Raw genomic sequence first — 18,754 nt, 5'->3', positions numbered from 1 at the left:
CTCCATGCTGGGAGCCCGACATGGGACTCTATTCTGGGTCTCCAGGATCACGCCCTGGGCCGAAGGCGGTGCTAAACCGCTGAGCAACCCAGCCTGCCAATAAGCCACTTTGAATCCATTTTCAAACAAGGCTAGTCATAAATAAATATTGGACAGCTGAAGTAACAGGCCCAGAAATGTTAAACACCTTTCTTAGAGCATGAAGTTAGTAACCCAGCCAGGATTGGCATGTGAATGGTCTGACTCCTGGCTGATGCCTCTTTAGTTTTTGTTTTTTGTTATTATTTGTTAAATTTGATATATGAGTTATCAATAGTAAACAAAACTATAAAAATAATGATCTTTTCTCCCAGCATTCTTTTTTCCTAAAAGTTTTGTTAATTCCTTCAGGATGTTGCTGTATAAAAACAAAATCTCCTGGGGTGCCTGGCTGGCTCAGTCAGAAGAGCATGTGACTCTTCATCTCAGGGTTGTGAGTTCCAGCCCCATACTGGGTATACAGTTTTACTTAAAAAAAAAACAAAAACAATAATAACTTAAAAATAAATAAAACAAAGATCTCCTTAGCATTTGGATCTATAAAACTTGATTATAATAACATTTTTAAAAAAAGTATGCCTTTTTCCCCCACCAAAAGTACAGTATGTTCATTGCAAAAACAAAACATAATAAAGTAAAAATGCTCCATAATCCTACCATCCAAAGGTAGCCATTTTCACATTTTACTTTTATCCTTCAACTTTTTTCTGTGTATATATACACTGTAAAAAAAAAGATTTTATTTATTTATTTGACACAGAGAGAGAGCACAAGCACAAGCAGAGAGAGTAACAGGCAGAGGGAGAGGGAAAAGTGGGCTCCCCACTGAGCAGTGAGCTGGATTCCAGGATGGAGCCTGGGATCATGACCTGAGCCAAAGGCAGAAGCTTAACTGACCCAGGCACGCCTATATACACTTTTTACAATATTATTATATATTTATATATAATATATAATATAATGTAAAATAAATTTAAAATATTGTACTATTATAATTTATTATATTGTATCATATATTATAATATTAAATATAAAATACAAATAATAATATAATATTAAATATAATACAAATATTGAAATGTTTATATCATAATAAAAATAAATTTAGGGATCCCTGGGTGGCGCAGCGGTTTAGCGCCTGCCTTTGTCCCAGGCCGCGATCCTGGAGACCCGGGATCGAATCCCACGTCGGGCTCCCGGTGCATGGAGCCTGCTTCTCCCTCTGCCTGTGTCTCTGCCTCTCTCTCACTGTGTGCCTATCATAAATAAATATTAAAAAAATAAATTTACATTATTATAATATATAATTATATGAAATATAATATATAATACAAATATGTTTTTACTAATATGTCATATGATAATAAAATAGAGCTATAGCTTCAGTTTTATTGGCAGCATAGCATTCTATTTTATTGATGTGCTGTAATTTATCTGATAGTAAGAATTATGCTTAACTAGATGCGTAGTAAGTCTTCCCTAACTTTAATGGCTAACCACAGAAACCAAAGCTCTTAGGATAATGGTGACCATGCTAATATACTGGGTCAATTGCTTTAATTTTTTAGATGCATTGGAGTTTGGTAATTATAAACATAATTAAAAAGATACATGAAGGAGAGATATATGACTTGGCATGGTACTAGAAAAGTTCCTTCCTCTTTCTTAAGAAGATAATTTTTCTTTTGTGGTTTGCAGTGGCAAACACGAATTAAACCTCTGAGCAAATTTCTGTGATGTTGCAAACAAAATATTTCAACTACTTTGCAACCTGCAAACTCCTTATTCTCATGGGAGCCCCAAGCTGTTTTTTTTTTTTTTTTAAGATTTTTAATTTATTCATGAGAGAAAGAGAGAGAGAGAGAGAGGCAGAGACACAGGCAGAGGGAGAAGCAGGCTCCATGCAGGGAGCCCGACGTGGGACTCGATCCCGGGTCTCCAGGATCACACCCCAGGCTACAGGCGGCGCCAAACCGCTGCGCCACCAGGGCTGCCCATGTTCTTGTTTTTTTTTTTTTTTATTTTAAAGATTTTATTTATTTATTCATGAGAGACAGAGAGAGAGGCAGAGACATAGGCAGAGGGAGAAGCAGGCTCCATGCAGGCAGCGGGATGTAGGACTCAATCCCAGGACCCCAGGATCACCATCTGAGCCAATGGCAGATGCTCAACCACTGAACCTCCCAGGTGTCCCATCATGTTCTAGTTCTATGCTACTGCTTAGTAGTTGCGTGATCCAAGGCTGCATTGGACAGTAGTGCACTACAGGGTAGGAGGCAACTGAATTCCATAAGCATTCTGTTCCTCAGATCATTTCCATCTGGGCTGATTCCCCCCTGAGTGTGAGTGTGAGGGTGGGTGGGTAGGTGTGTACCTTTTCTAATTCAGGAGGTGGCACTGAACAGCAGAATCCCAATGTGGGAGGGGAGAAGGAGGGTCTTGCAGTAAGCAATAGTTTGTGACTCTCAATCTCCTTACTTGTGAAACTAAGTTCGTTATGCTTGTTTAGTCTGAGTCAAACAAGAATTGGTGGGAGGGTCAAATTAGATTACACAAGGAAGATGCTTTTATAAAAAGTATGATATGAATATTTGATAATAAAAAAGTGATAATTACTACCATCACGCCCCCAGGGCTTTGTTTCCAGTCACTTTTTAAATCCTAGTAGTTAAGGAGTAAAACTGTACAGGCGGACCTCCTCAGTTCAATTTCTGGAAAATGTTTTGAAATCTCTGCATGAAAGGGCTTGTCGAAGGAAGAGAGGGCAACCTCCTGTCTCTGACAGGTCCTAAACTCCAGATTTATGGTTAGTCGGGTTCTTTTTGGCATCTAGCCAGGTGCTGTGCTTTATTCACTTCCAGGACAACTTTACTGCCAATCTACCTGAAGGATTTTAGTTTAGGTAAGTCACCTTTCCCTTCAGTGGGCTAAGATAATCAAGTTCACGTGGAACATACTTGTGTCAGGTGTTAGTAATTATTTTTCAAGCCAGGAACGGTCTGGGTAGACTCTCTCTGGCTCAGGTCCTTAGCTGATGGAGACACAGTGAGAAAAGCCCAGTCTGGAAGGGTTCTAACAACGATCACTAGTCCAAGTCCTTTGTGTTTACGTACGAGGAAGCTGAAGTCCCGAGAGATTCAATGACTTGTCCAATACAGGAGGTTGAGGGCTGGTACTGGGTCTGGAATCCATTCTTCTGTATCATCCTCTAGCTCTTTTTATAAGATACTTTGCAGAGATACCACACAAGTATGGAAGCCAATACCACGTGGGGCGTGTCCCTGAAGTTAGAAAGGTGAGGTCTGAAAACACCGGAGGCAGCAGTTTGGGCTATTTGTGTATTAAGTCCCCGCCCCCCACCTGCCTCGCCTCGCCCCGCCCACTTCCTCCGCGGTAGTCCCGCCCCCTTTCGGTGGCCCCCGCCGCTTCCTGGTAGCTCGGCCTGCTCCTCCCCCCGCCAGCGGAACCAATGTTCGGAGGCCTTCCAGGGTCAGCCGGATCTTTCTCGCTCAGACTCTTCGCAGCGGTGACTCGGCAGCAGCGTCTCTCGTCATCAGTGACCGCCCCGTACCTTGCTACGCTTTGCGTCGCTCTGCTAGGAGCAGTCACCTCCTCCTTGGCAAATAGTCCTCGGCGGGGTCCGAGTTCTTGGTTAATAGGAGAGGGGAGGTAGAAGAAGTTGCAGCTAGGGAACACGGAATCGACAAGGAGAGGGGGATAGAGACCCAAGTTTCTGCAGTACTGCGTGAAGTTAGTTAGAAACTCCCCGCTTCCTAAGAGGATCCTTCCGCCTGCAGTAGCGGTGGTGAGGCCGAGGGAGCCGCCATTTTGGATGTTCGGTTCCTGCTGCCACTGCTGCCGCCGCCCCCGGAGCTGCTGGTTTCATTCGAGGTTTCGGGCCGGTGAGTGTCACTCGCGGCGCTACGAACATATTGCTTCTTTTGCCCCGCGCCTGCTGGGAGCGCTCGGCCGGAAGCTTCCTGTCAACACCGGGGGTCCGGTCCTCGGCTTCAGGGGGCGAGAAGAGAGGACAGAGGCTGGCCCAGGAGGGGCGCGGAGTCCCAGGGGCTGCTCCGACTTCTTGAGGGCCGACCCGAGGCCTCGGACCCGGAGGCTCCCCGCGCGGCTGCGTTCGGAGTCGTGGCGCTGCCCGGCCGGTGCGGGCCTCCTCTGGACCCATCGACTTTCTCGGGCTTCGATCCTCTCTTGAGGGCTCGTTCAGGGAGCCCGGGGTTAGCGGGGCGGGTCCCACCCCCGCGTGTCGTCTCCGAGCTACGTATCAGCGTTCTCGTGTCTTGCACTCGGGTCAGGTCTTTCGTAGAACTCTCCAAAGGTCTTTCAGAGGCTCCGTTAGTCGCTGTCTGCCCCGCAGTGCCGGCCCCTCGGAACCGGACGTCGGCCTCGCCTCTCCCTAACCTTCCCACCAACTTCTTTCCCGATTTTCAGGGTCCCTCCCCAACTCCCGAACTCACCCGCGAGTCCCACTGCTTAGCCTTCTCGCAAAGCCCTGACCCTGCGGACGTCAGTTCCTACTAATTCTATCTTCTCGACTGTCTGGACGAGTCGGGACGATTGCTTCTGTTTCCTTGTTAGGGTTTGATGAAGGCGGTCCATCGGGCCGTTCGCTCGGAGCACACTTGAGCAGTTTTAAAGCTGATTGAATGGCTTTTGGGGAGGGGTAGGGAGAAGGCTGTCAGAGGTTTCTCTCATTTGTGAATTCTCTTCCTGTGCTGAACAGTTGGCTTTTTTGGGGGGGGGGGGGGGGTGTTTATTGACACTTCTGTACTTGTCTTGGTGTTGTATGTCCCGGGGCAGGGAAATTGCCTGAGAAGGAAGGATCTTAATCCGACCTCCGTAGTAAGGGAAGTAACTTTTTTTTTTTTTGGCTCCTGTCGCGATTAGTTAACAGAAGAGAGGACGGAAGATTTCTTTGTGATCTCAACTTGCAGGTGTTTCGTACGGCAGTGATCTTTGCTGATTCTTAAAAATACTTAGGTAGACCTCGTGTGTGGGATTTTTTTCTTTTTTGGGGGGGAGCTCGTTGAATTTTAAATGTTCGCTTCTACTGTTCCCCATAATACTTGTCAGACTATACCCTTAACCTTTTGGCTTAAAAATATAGGCTCTCCAGGTGTCCATAATCTCACCACTTTTATGCTGTTCTTAAAGTAAGTTTGCAGTGTAGCGTGCTTGAGTAAAAAGCATTTCACATTAATTCACGGATTATTTCCTACATTTTAAGTTAGGCGAGTGTGATCGAATCCCCTCTATTTCATCGCAGCCTGGGTTTTAAAATCTGCGAGAGACAAATAATTTAAGATTACAGTCTATAGGGACTGCTGAAATTTAAATTTGTAACTTGATGGACTCGATGTAGGGAGTGAAGAGGAAAATGAAAAAAAACATAACTTGAATCAAACCTTTTAATACTTCTAAGCCATGTCTAAGTGCATTGTTCTTATCAGGTAGATAAATTCCTGTACTGGTCATATGATGTTTCAATAGAAGACTGAATGTTTTCATTGTAAATAGTGTTCTTGTTGTTTGTTTTAAAGAGTCTTTTCAAAAGTATGTTAGTATTTGTGTATTTACTCTTGAGATAGGGAATTTCTCTTTTGGTTTGAAGGAACTGTCGAACCCCTGAACGTGTATAGGATACCTAACTCATTTACCAAGTATCCCCATGTAGTTATTGAAATGTTCATTTCTGAGCTATATATATTTTTTTCTGAGTTAAATTTTTTAAAAGGTTATTGGAAGAAATATCAGGTGTTACTCAACTCATTCATTTTGTATTATAATTATTGGTAGTTAAACGTTGTTCATTCTTAAGTGGTTTACATTCAATTGGAGAGTGTCCTTTTGCCTTACAAATTATAAGCAAAGTGCTGTTGATTGCACTGTTGATTAATCACATACTTGAATGTCTATTTTGTCTAAGGTGGTGGGATTATACTTGTAAGAAACATTATTGTTTAGGAAATCTCAATTCATTTTCTTCTGGGAGCAGTTGCTTGTTCCTTGTAGATTTGAGAGTTAATTTTATTTTTTTAGTGAACTCTACCTCCAACTTGGGGCTGGAACTCACAACCCTGAGATCACGACCTGAGCTGAAACCGAGAGTTGGATGCTCAGCTCAACCAGCTGTGCTACCCAGGCACCCTCAAGTTTTTTGTGATTTATAAAAACTCTTTACATACTGAAAAAGTTGAATATTTTCCAAAAGACTATTTTTAATTAAAAAAAAAAAAGAATAGGAAACTACATACCAAAACAGATTTTCAAAATGCTTAATCCTCTTACTTGCATTTGATGAGGATTTAAAACTTTTGTGTATAAAGCAGGACTTAACTAATAGAACTTTAAAACTCTTGGATTTAACTTCAGAGACTCTAAAAACTATTACTTTCCCTTTCTGTAAACTGCAACTACTTGTTTAGCTATTTTTGGTCTTTAAAATTAATTAATTCTCAGCCTTATGAATTGTTTAGAGTTCTTGATTTTGGCATTTTCATCTCTGTTATTTTTATTCAGTTTCTTTCATGCAGGATAAGATTTAACAATTATTTTTAAAACTAAGAGAACATATAGATTTGTCTAAGCTCTCATATTTCTTGGCTTCTAGGTTTTCAGAATTGTACCTTTTCAAAAAGTATTAGGATTTTCCCATTTGCTTTTTTTGTATAGAAAATTTTATATCCGTGAAGGCATTCATTTCTCTCTTGAAAATACATGTAAGTTTTTTTTCCCCCTTCACTGAAGGAGTAACACAAAATACTTAATTTTTTTTTTCAAAACACTTAATTTGGCATGAGTTTTGGTTACTACAATAATCTCTTTTCAAAGTTTGAAGAGTCCAGAAGTAAAAGAAACAACAACAAAACTTTACATTTGAGTCAGCATTAACTAACACTTTTTATGTGTAAAAAAGGACAAGGTTTAAGATAATATGGTTGACACGAGAAATGCTTTTTCACTAGGTACTTGGAGGTTTTGTTTTTTTGGCTTACTCACAATTGGAGAGAGAAGATAAGGGATAAATGTTGTCAATGAAAAATAGATTTCAAAGGAAAAAATCATAGTTTTTAAAAAGATGATGGAAACATATGTGACTTTTGTACTTTATAAATAAATGAAGACATTTTAAAGGCAAGTAGTTTTTACCTCCTTTCTCTGTTGATACAGTGCAGCAAAGTGTAACCTGATAGGTAGTTGCTTTGCTCACTCCAGCTTTCTTGTTGGAGCTGATTGTGATTATGTTTTACTGAGCATTGTAGGCTTTTCAGCTTGTTTGGCCTTGAGGTTAATGTTATGGACTTCTGGGAAGAGCAAACATTAGAATGACATGATCTTAGATCTTTGAGGCTGTAAAATCTTTGCACTCCCCTTTTCTTATAAATCTTTGAGTTAAAAATGAGACCGACAAAATAGATGATGTACACTATTGGGTTAAAAGAGCTAGCTTTAGTAAATGATCATATAGTTGTACAACCCAAAAGGAATTCTATTAGTATTTTTACAGCTCATTTTAGTGAAGCTATTTACTAAACCTCACTATTGGGAAATTATTCTGTTTTAAGCTGAAGAAAAGGGAAGTAATTTTTAAAAATTCCTTTTTAAAGTCTGCACAAAGGATTTGGTGTCCTTCCCACTTTTTGAAATTTTTGAAAACACGATCCTTTTAAAATATGCTGAAAATATTGGTTTGAGATGAATAGAGAAACTAAGTGACAATAAAGTTTTTGTAGAAACTAGGTTTTGGGTATGATTTATTGAAGGTAAGCTGTTGTGAGAAGAGCTTTTTTTTCCCAGATAGTACACTGGATATGTGATTTTTTTTATTTTTTATTTTTAAAGATTCTATTTATTCATGACAGAGAGAGAGAGACAGACAGACAGACACAGGCAGAGGGAGAAGCAGGCTCCATGCAAGAAGCCTGATGTGGGACTTGATCCCAGGTCTCCAGGATCGTACTCCGGGATGAAGGCAGCGCCAAACTGCTGGGCCATCGGGGCTGCTGGTTTTTAAACGTGTGTTTGTTTCTACCAGTGGAAGTTGAGCTTTTTATTTTCTTTAGAAACATCCCATGGCAAAAGCAGAATAAATGTGTTGAATATTTAAGAAAGCGGAATAAGGAAGTAGCTTACTAGCTTTTAGTTGTTATTTTTATTTACATACACTGAAATTTATTTATTTAAAAAAATTTTAAAGTAAGCTTTCCACCCAGTGTAGGGCTTGAACTCAACAACCTCAAGATCAAGAATCACATGCTCTGTGGAGCCAGCCAGGCGCCTCTATGCACACTAAACTTTTTACTGTTTTTCCAATACTTCATGTTCTTTCATTTTCTTTGTACCTGTTCTGCCTATACCTGGAATGCTTTTCTTTTTTCCCTTCTACCTAGTGAACATGTTCTTCCTTCCTCTTCACCCCCAGGCAAAGGGGTGTACCATTTTCTTTAAAGTACTTGAATTGTCTACTTTTCCTTGAACTTTCAGAGGATAAAGACTATTTCATTTTGACATCCGTAGTACATAGCACAGTGCCTGGCCCTTATCTACTCCATGGAATAGATGATATGAATGAAAATAATATGGGGAAAATATTCAGGTACTCAGGTATATGACAATTGGTTGGTACCAGAGCCAATAGCAGTCAGGATCTTGAGCTATGACAAGCTACTGCAAGTCATTTACTTGTGAAGTGCAGAGTTGATGTCAGGGAAGTTTATTTTCAGATTTAGAAAACATAAAACCTTGTGTCTTTGTCCTTGGAAATATTATAGATGTTTAACTTTGAAATTGGCATCATTCTTTTTTCTCTTTGTGATTTACTCGGACTCTTTGTTTTGCAAAAGTTTCAAGTGGCAGCAAAGAAATTAAAAAAAAAAATCACTCTTTTCCCTATCCCTTTCTTTTGAATATCTAATTCATTATGGTAAAGAAACTGATAGTAAGTTGAGAACTTCAGTCTCAACTTACTCCCCCCCCCGTGAATGAAAATTGGTTGATACAGTTCAATGATTTGTTATTTTCTCTCCTCCTGTTTGAATTATAAACTTTTATATAGTGCTAAAAAATCTAAAAACATTTAGAGCTATTAATTTCTCTCAATCTCTTCATTGTTACTTCCTAGCCATTTTACCAGGTTATGGGTATACTTCAGTGTTTCTCTCCCATGTTTGGTCAAGTGTTGTATATAGTAACACAAATATGCACATACATAAGGGAGATCATACTTCTTATTTTACTTTGTAACAAGCTTTTATTTATTTTTATTTATTTTTAAATATTTTATTTATTTGAGAGAGCATGAGAGGTGTTGAGGGGCAGAGGGAGAAGGAGAAGGCGACTCCCGGCTGAGCAGGGAGATGAACTTGGGGCTCGATCCCAGGATGAGCCAAAGGCAGATGCTTAACCAACAGAGCCACCCAGGCGCCTCTGTAATAAGCTTTTCTTAACACATCCTGGTCAGTAAATATAATTAGATCTTGTTTTTTAAACATCTCTATTATGTCTCAGCATGGATGTGTACTATATGTAATTTATTCAGTTCCTTTTTTTTTTTTTTAAAGATTTATTTATTTTTAGAGAGGAGGTATGGGGAGTGGGGTAGGGGGAGGAAAGACAGAAGACAGAATTCTCAAGCAAACTCCTAGATGAGTGTGGAGCCCAATGTGGGACTTGATCCCAGGACCCTGGGATCATGATCTGCACTGAAAAGGATTCTGAGACTTAACTGACTGAGCCCCCCAGGGGCTCCTATTCAGTTACTTTCTTATGAACATTTAGATTGTTTTAAGATTTTGTTAATATAAACAGTGATACAGTAAACATCCTTGTACATGTTACCTTATTTGCTGCTTTTTAATTTCTACATATTAGATTCTCCAAAGTGGGTGGGATTTCTGGGTTAAAGGAAATATACTTGAAATTTTTTTTTTTAAAGATTTTATTTTATTTTTATTTTTAAGACCAAGAGAGAGAAGCAGAGACATAGGCTGAGGGAGAAGCAGGCTCCATGTGGGGAGCCTGATGCGGGACTCGATCCCAGGGCTCCAGGATAATGCCCTGAGCTGAAGGCAGATGCTGACCCACTCAGGTGTCCCTGAAATGTTTTTTTTTTTTTTCCCTGAAATGTTTTTATTGCCATATTATTCTTTAAGTAGGTTGTCACCTACTTTAAGTAGTGTCCACCTCCACTAATAGTGGGTTTTCTGTATCATCATATCATTAGATGTAAATAATTTTTAGTGGTCTGCTAGATGATGAATCCTCTTTCAGTTTGTCTTAATTTTCCTGGCCATTATTGGAGCTAGCCTTTTTTATTGTGGTTTTTGCTGTTTGGATTTCCTTTATTGAAAATCTTCTGTTCGGGATCCCTGGGTGGCGCAGCGGTTTGGTGCCTGCCTTTGGCCCAGGGCGCGATTCTGGAGACCCGGGATCGAATCCCACGTCGGGCTCCCGGTGCATGGAGCCTGCTTCTCCCTCTGCCTGTGTCTCTGCCTCTTTCTCTTTCTCTCTCTGTGACTATCATAAATAAATAAAAATTAAAAAAAAAGAAAATCTTCTGTTCATGTCCTTAGTTCATTTTTCTTTTACGTGGTTTGTCTCCTTTATCTTCTAGGAACACCTTTTGGTATATTCTTTGTTGTATGACACCTGTATTTATTCATCTGAAATTAACTTTTATATGATAAAAAGCAGTGGGTCTTTTATGGTTTTGCTTTGTAGAGAGAGCCAGCTACATGAGGATTAAACAAATCTTCCTTTCCTCAGTGAATTAAAGGCCGTCTTTTAAAAACAATATTTATCTGAGAGATAGAGATAGCATATACAGAAAGAGGGGTAGCAGGAGAGGCACAAGCAGACTTCCCACTGAGCAGGGAGCTTGATGTGGGGGCTTGACCCCAGGATCTTGAGATGATGACCTGAGCCAAAGGCAGATGCTTAATTGACTGAGCCAATGAGGTGCCCCAATTAAATGCCATCTTATATGTTGTTTCCATATATGTTTGCTCCATTTCTGGTTCTTTTTTTCTCTGTACTATTATTTTACTTTTTTGAGTGTGATAACTTTGTAAAAAGTTGCACTCTGTTAAGAAAAGCTCCTATCACTGCCATTTTTCATTTTCTTGACGGTCTTAAACATTCATTTTTATATCTATTGATTGAAAATAATTCTTTTTTTTTTTAAATTTATTCATGAGAGGCACACAGAGAGAGAGAGAGAGGCAGAGACACAGGCAGAGAGAGAAGCAGGCTCCATGCAGTGAGCCCGACGTGGGACTCAATCCCGGGTCTCGAGGATCACACCCTGGGCCAAAGGTGGTGTTAAACTGCTGAGCCTGCTGAGCCACCTGAGCTGCCTGATTGAAAATAATTCTATTGGGTTCAGAAAACCTCAGAAAAAGCCCACTGTTTGGAATTGCACTACATTCATATATTAATTTTGAGAGGCCTGATATTTTTAATTATCTTAATTTTTCCTTATGATTAATTTCCATTTATTCAGGTCCTTTTTCAGTTTTAAGTCCTTCAATAAAAGTTTCATAAATTTAATAGTTTTCATGTAATTCTTAGGCCTTCCTAGGTATTTTATAGTTTTTGATACTATTGTAAATGGGACTTTTCCTCCTCTATTTCTTCTTTCTTTTCAAGATTTTACTTATGCATAAGAGACACACAGAGAGGCAGAGGGAGAAGCAGGCTCCTCTTGGGGACCCTAATGTGGGACTCAATCCCAGGACTCCGAGATCACACCCTGAGCTGAAGGCAGCCGTTCAGCCACTGAGCCCCACCCAGGTGCCCCTATTTCTTCTTTCTTTTTTCTTTCTTCTTAATTTCTTTCTTTCTCTTTTTCCCTCTCTCCCTCAGCTCCTCACTTCCCCTCTTTCTCCCTCCCTCTCTCTCTCTTCTTTCGGAGAGAATCTTATGCAGACTCCTGCCCAGTGTGGAGCCCAACATGGGGCTTGACCTCACAACCCCGAGATCATGAGCTGATCTGAAATCAAGAGTTCGATGCTTAATGGACTGAGACCTGTGGCCCTTCCTCCTCTATTTCTAACTGATGTCAGAAACGTGGGTTAAAAATGGATCTTTAGGGATGCCTGGGTGGCTCAGCAGTTGAGCATCTGCCTTTGGCTCAGGGTGTGATCCTGGAGTCTTGGGATCGAGTCCCACATCAGGCTCTCTGCAGGGAGCCTGCTTCTCCCTCTGCCTATGTCTCTGCCTCTCTCTGTGTGTCTCTCATGAATAAATAAATAAAATTAAATTAAAAAAAATGGATATTTAATTTTGGACCTGATCCCCCTCCCTTCCTTTCTTGGTATCCAGAACTAACATAACTTGGATTTATGAAGAATATGCTAGGGAAACTTTATTATCTTAATATGAAATCATTTTCTTGTAACTTTCTAATAAACTTTCTAATGTCATCCTGGAGAAAATGCCATTAGGTAAAAGTGTCCTTTCAGGATGAATGCTGTCTTGTTATTTGGAAAGTTCATAGTTTTCCTTTCTAATCCATTATTGAATTATATTACCTTTTTTGAATTTTTAAATCAAGATTTATAGCTCAAATAAATGTTTGCTACTTAAAAGGTAGCAGAAAATATATAGAACTTTAAAAGGCATCTGTATTTATACAAGGCACAGATAGTCTATCTCCCTTAACATTTATTTGTTATATCCTTTGGGGCATAGCTTTAAAAACAAAATTTTTGTTTTGAAAATTTTGTTACAATTGTTCATAATTGTGGGCTCCTTAGGACGTTTTTGCTAATAGTATTAGGGATGAGAGTGGAATATTGCTTTTTATTAGTGTCAAATTAGATACTGATTGTGTTTATCCTTGTTTATTTGGCATTTTTAAAAAAAATTATTTAGATTGCACACACGTGAGAGGAGGAGGAGCGGAGGGAGAGGGAGAGAGAGAATTCTCAAGTAAACTCCCTGCTGAGTGTGGAGCCTGATGTAAAGTGTGATCCCAGGACCCTGAGATCATGACGTGAACTGAAATTAAGAGTCAGCCACCTAACCGACTGGTGAACTGAAATTAAGAGTCAGCCACCTAACCGACTGAACCACTCAGGCACCCCTTATTTGGCCTTTATATTCTGCATCTTTATGCCATTGAACTGTTCAGAAGGCATATTTGCATTTATATACATCTGTTTTTTTTTTTTTTTTTTTTTTTAATTCTCAGTTTCAGTGAATTTTGGTTATGGATACTTTTAAAAGAAGATTCTTGTAATTACCCTCGCATTTTAGGGAGAATTGAGCTTAAGACTTCTTAGAAGAATGCCAGCTGGCTGCCTAGACAGGGTGTGGTGGTATCTTGATGTGGTCACACATTTCACAGCCTGTTGCTTAGCCTTGGAGATGGAAAAATTCCATTTTAGTATTACATCTAGGGATGATTTAGCCTAATCAAACTCACTGATGTGTGAACTAGAATAACAGTGTTGTAATTTCCAAGGGGCTATGCTTTTCTTCTGAATTACCTGTCTGATTTCCAGGTCACCTCTTTCCTTGTGTGGAGGAATTTGGGAGACAAGATACTTGGGAAGACAATTGATAATGACAAAGTTGGATTATGAGCCTGAAGCCACAGCATATAAAGTTGAATGGTCTTGAATGATTCATTTCTGTAGGCCCTGATGAAAGAACTATCCCTGTTCCACAATGGTGTTTACCTCTGCAGTGACCAAAATACTTATCCTCAGATTTAATCTCTCTTTTTCAAACAGTGATGTATTAACAGCACTCTCCCTTTTTCTTCACTCTGTAGAACATTTCCCTTCTCTAAGCACATTTCTTCATACAGGGAAGATACATGTGTACTGCCCCCCTCCCCCCAAAAAAAGAAAAAAAATCCACAAAGACGGTGAAAAGAACCTAAGTCAGATTAATGACAGCTGGTATCTATAAGATATATTGGAAAGTAAAGGTCTGATCAAAGCTTTTAATACTGTGGGTCAGTTTGGTGTAAGCTTTACTCTTTCGGTTTTAGTGTTTTGTAAGTTGTAAATGCATTAAAGCAATTCAGATACATGGAATAAAAATCTGAAATAGGGCTTCTGTATGGAGCATAATCTAAAAAATATGGCCATGTGGAGAGGGGAGCCTGGGTGGCTCAGTCGGTTAAGCCTCTGACTCTTGATTTTGGCTCAGGTCATGGTCTCAAGAGTCGTGCTATCAAGCCCTGCGCCCTGCACCTGGCTTTGTGCTCAGCTGGGAGTCTGTTTGTCCCTCTCCTTTCCTCTATATGAACAAATAAGATCTTTTACAAAATAAAGGCACTGCTGTTATTAATTTGAAAAAAAAAATGGCCTTGTGGAGAATGTGGGTGAGAGAGTGCAGTAACTTCTTTTGGAGGGTTTGCCTAGTGTTAACTTACGTCCCTTGAGTGTTCTTAGCCATACTTACATCTGTGACTGGATGTTAGACAGTAATCACTGGCAAAGTTAATTGAAATCTAGTTTCTTGAATCTCATTGTTTAGCAAGAAACACTTCAAGTATAGATTTTGTGATAGAAAAGGAGGAAATTTTAATATTGAGAAATTGCTTTTAATTTAGGGTTTCTTTTTAGATTAGATCTCACATAGCTTCAGGTTTAGGGGAGGAAGGACATCATACAGCAAGAGCCCCAGCTTTTTGGTTATATGTTCTTAACTGGGCTGTCAGTGGTTCAGAGCTCACATCCAGGTAGTATGAGCTCAATAGTAGAAAGTTAACTGAGCAGGGTAGAATCTAGGACTGGATTGAGGCCTGATGCCTTTCCCATGGCCGTTGGTAAGTAGCCAGTGCGCCTTTACTTTGTTTGCTTTGGAAAGGACAAGGGTATTTTATCTAAAACTCTTCTAGCATTTAGAATTCAGTTAAATACAGTATTTATCAAGTTCCTAGCCTTACATAAGGGGAATACAAGAGTAATAAGACTAACAAGGATCTGGCCTTTAGGAGTTTATATTTGAGTGGGAAAAATACACATTTCTAAGAAAAAAAAAAAAGGTAATTCATGGCCTGAGATTAGTACTGCAGTATGAGGAAAATCTTTATCAAAGAGATTGGTGTGGTACCTGGGTGGCTCAGTAGGTTGGGTGTTTGCCTTTGGCTCAGGTCATGATCCCAGAGTCCTGGTATCAGCCCTACATTGGGCTCCCTGCTCTATGCGGAGCCTGCTTCTTCTCCTCCCTTTTCCTCTGCTGCTCCCCTGCTTGTGCTCTTCTGCTGTCTCTCTCTCTCTCTCAAATAAATAAAAACTTTCAAAAGAGTTGGACACAACCAACTGACCCACTCAGGTACCACACACATCTCTTTAACTGATCAGGATTATTTATCAGATAACCATTGATGAAATAAATACACTTATCCATAATCTCTGTATCTTAACAAGTCAAAATTTTAATTGTTCTGTATTCCTTTTCCATCCTTGCCCTAGTAAGTATTTTGGGACAAAAAAGGATGTCTTCTTTTTATGAAGTGTACAAGCCATGTAAATATAAAACAGAGGGGGCAGGCAGCCCTGGTGGCGCAGCAGTTTAGCGCTGCCTGCAGCCCAGGGTGTGATCCTGGAGACCCGGGATCGAGTCCCACATCGGGCTCCTTCCGTGGAGCCTGCTTCTCCCTCTGCCTGTCTCTGCCTCTGTGTGTGTGTGTGTGTCTCTCATGAATAAATAAAATATTTAAAAAATAAATAAATAAACCCAGAGCTTTAAAAAAAAAATAAAACAGGGACACTTAGGGATTGAATAAAACTATTGAAATGCTGAATGTGAATAAATATAAAAGGAGAAATGGACAGAACCACAATTGTAGTAGTAGGCTTTATTTTTTTAATTAAAAATTTTTTAAAAAAAAGATTTGCTTATTTGACAGAGGGAGAGAGCACGACAGGGCCCGGGGGGCAGAGGGAGAGGGAGAAGCAGACTCCCCACTGAGCAGGGAGCCCCGTGCGAGGCTCGATCCCAGGACCTGAGATTGTGACCTGAGCTGAAGGCAGACGCTTAACTGACTGAGCCACCAAGGAACCCTTATTTATTTATTTTTTTTTTGAAGATTTTATTTATTTAATTAAGAGGGCTTGGGAGAGTGTGCGAGCGGGGGTGGGGCAGAGGGAGAGGGAGAAGCGGGCTCCCCATTGAGCAGGGAGCTGGACGTAGGGCTTGATCCCAGGACCTTAGGACCATGACCAGGGCTGAAGGCAGATGCTTAACTGACTGAGCCACTTAGGCATCCCTATAGTGGTAGACTTGAACATATCTTTCTCAGACTTGGATGGGTCAGGTAATTAATAAGAGCAAACAGTTTCTGAACTATGTAATTTTTAGAAATTGGTTGTTCCATAAGTACAGTTTTTGTTTTCATGTAATTGTCATTTTAATTTTTAAAAACCGCCTTATTGAGGTATGCACAGTATTTATAAAATGCCTATAATTGGATTGTAAATGCATTATGGATTGGATTATAAATTATATATAATATATACATAAATGCAGGAATGCACAAAATGTATGTAGTTTGATGTTAGGGTACAATTTTATATTCAGGGTTTTCTATCCTTTGCATTAAATGTTAAATGTTGATGTTCTGGAACCATTTCTTGGTAATCAGGGTCTTATAAAAACTAATTATGGTACTCTTTGTTGTTTAAAACTCTTAAGATTTTAGGGAGTGTCAAATGCTTTTTGCTAGTACACTAAATAAGCTCAGGTTACTATGCTCTGTGTGTGTATTTAAGATAAAGACTTTAATTTTGGATTTGTAAAAAAAAAATTATAATTTAAGATTATGGAACTCAAAGGTAGAGATTATCAGTGATTTGATTGTTTTCTTTTTGATTAATCATTTAAACATTTTTATAAAATAAAAATCTATGATTTAAAGGGCACAAACTTTTAAAAATTGTGGTAGGAATACAAGTAGATTTCTACTCTTGACAAATTTTTAGTTGCACGATACAGTACTGTTGTCTCTAGGGTCAGTGTTGTATATCAAATCTGTAGAATATATTAATCTTGCTGGTATGTTGTTTGTATACTTGTTTCTGCTATATATGGGTTTTGTTTGCTTTGTTAATTCTGTTTCTTATTGTTAGATGACATTTTGATGACTGTCAGTGTTCTTCCCTAAAACAGCCTGTCTCCTCGTCCCCACCCTCCGTTATTTCCCCTCCAGTTTTTTAATTTGTAAATTAGAGTCTGCAGGGCAGCCCAGGTGGCTCAGCATTTTGGTGCCGCCTTCTGCTCAGGGCGTGATCCTGGAAACCTAGGATTGAGTCCCTCCCTGCGTGGAGCCTGCTTCTCCCTCTGCCTCTTTCTCTCTGTGTGTCTCTCATGAGTAGATAATAAAATCTTAAAAAAAAAAAAAAAAATGGAGCCTGCAAATAGAGTAAAGTAGATGTTTTAGTATGTTGATGTGATGCTCTCTGTAATGCTTCATGAAGTTTATAAAAATATGTTTTGGATTCTCAGCTATGTCCTTTTTAGCTGAGTCATCAGTATACACCATACTCATGCCTTATTTTTTTTTAAAAGGATAGTTGTTACTAATAATAGATATTTAAGCTGTTGTATTTTTTTTTTTTAAGATTTTATTTATTTATTTGACAGAGCACAAGCAGGGGGAGTGGGAGAGGGAGAAGCAGGCTCCCTGAGGAGCAGGGAGCCTGATGTGGGTCTCTATTCCAGGACCCTGGGATCATGACCTGAGTTGAAGGTAGATGCTTAACCGACTGAGCCACCCAAGTGCCCCTAAAAGGTTGTATTTTAAGGAATCTTACAGGTTTTGAGTATTTTGAAAGGCAAGTAAAAACTCTTAAAAAGTAAAGAAATCCTCAACATTGTAATAAGAGCAAGTAGGTTTTGTTTTCCAGATTATGTATGTGGTCTATGGCATTCACTTACATATATAAGATATGTTTGAATTTAATTTTTAATATGAAACACTTCACACATAAAGTATATGGAGAGAATAATGATATATACTCAATTTACCCACAACCTAGTGTCAGAAATAAAGCATCACCAATATGGTTGAAGCCTCCTGTGTAGTACTCTGTTCTTCATCATATTCCCCTCTCCCCAGTGTGCCTCTGTGTTGATCTTTGTATTTCACATGGATGTTCTTATTCTCTTCATGCATTTTTGTATCTCTAAAGAACGATTCTTTTTTTTTTTTTTAATTTTTATTTATTTATGATAGTCACAGAGAGAGAGAGAGAGAGAGAGAGGCAGAGACACAGGCAGAGGGAGAAGCAGGCTCCATGCACCGGGAGCCTGACGTGGGATTCGATCTAGGGTCTCCAGGATCGCGCCCTGGGCCAAAGGCAGGCGCCAAACCTCTGCGCCACCCAGGGATCCCAAGAACGATTCTTTTACACATATTAAACCTTGATGAAATACAAGTACTGTATTTTCCTGTAACTTACTTTTGCTCAAGATTAATTTATTCAAGGATAGCCAGCAATTATGGCCAATATTTGTTTAGTGGATTCTATGTGTGTAGCACTGTGCTATAAGAATTTTACATGTATTCTCATTTAATTCTGGTAGCAATCCTTTGAGGTAGGTACTCTCCCCATTTTACAGATGAGGAAATTGAAGCTCTGGGATGTTAAAGTCATTTGCTCAGGACACACAGCTGATAAGTGGTAGAGCTGAGATTCAAACTCAGGTAATTTTACTCCAGGGTCATCATTTTAAACAATGA

The 18,754-nt window shown here is 39.6% G+C and overlaps 1 protein-coding gene across 2 annotated transcripts in view; it reads left to right on the top strand.

The window, feature by feature from the left end:
• The first annotated feature begins 3,585 nt into the window (after positions 1-3,585).
• The window catches only part of AP1G1 (adaptor related protein complex 1 subunit gamma 1), a 79,278-nt gene continuing 64,109 nt past the window's right edge, over positions 3,586-18,754 (top strand). For both annotated transcript variants that reach the window (XM_038538430.1, XM_038538429.1), the window contains exon 1: positions 3,586-3,941. The gene's annotated coding sequence lies outside the window, so the exon portion shown is untranslated. The remainder of the gene's footprint in view (positions 3,942-18,754) is intronic.

Source organism: Canis lupus, chromosome 5 (assembly GCF_011100685.1).
Source record: "Canis lupus familiaris isolate Mischka breed German Shepherd chromosome 5, alternate assembly UU_Cfam_GSD_1.0, whole genome shotgun sequence".
Taxonomy (NCBI): domain Eukaryota; kingdom Metazoa; phylum Chordata; class Mammalia; order Carnivora; family Canidae; genus Canis; species Canis lupus.
The sequence above is the reverse complement of the archived record's forward strand: the minus strand, read 5'-3'. Positions and strand labels throughout refer to the sequence as shown.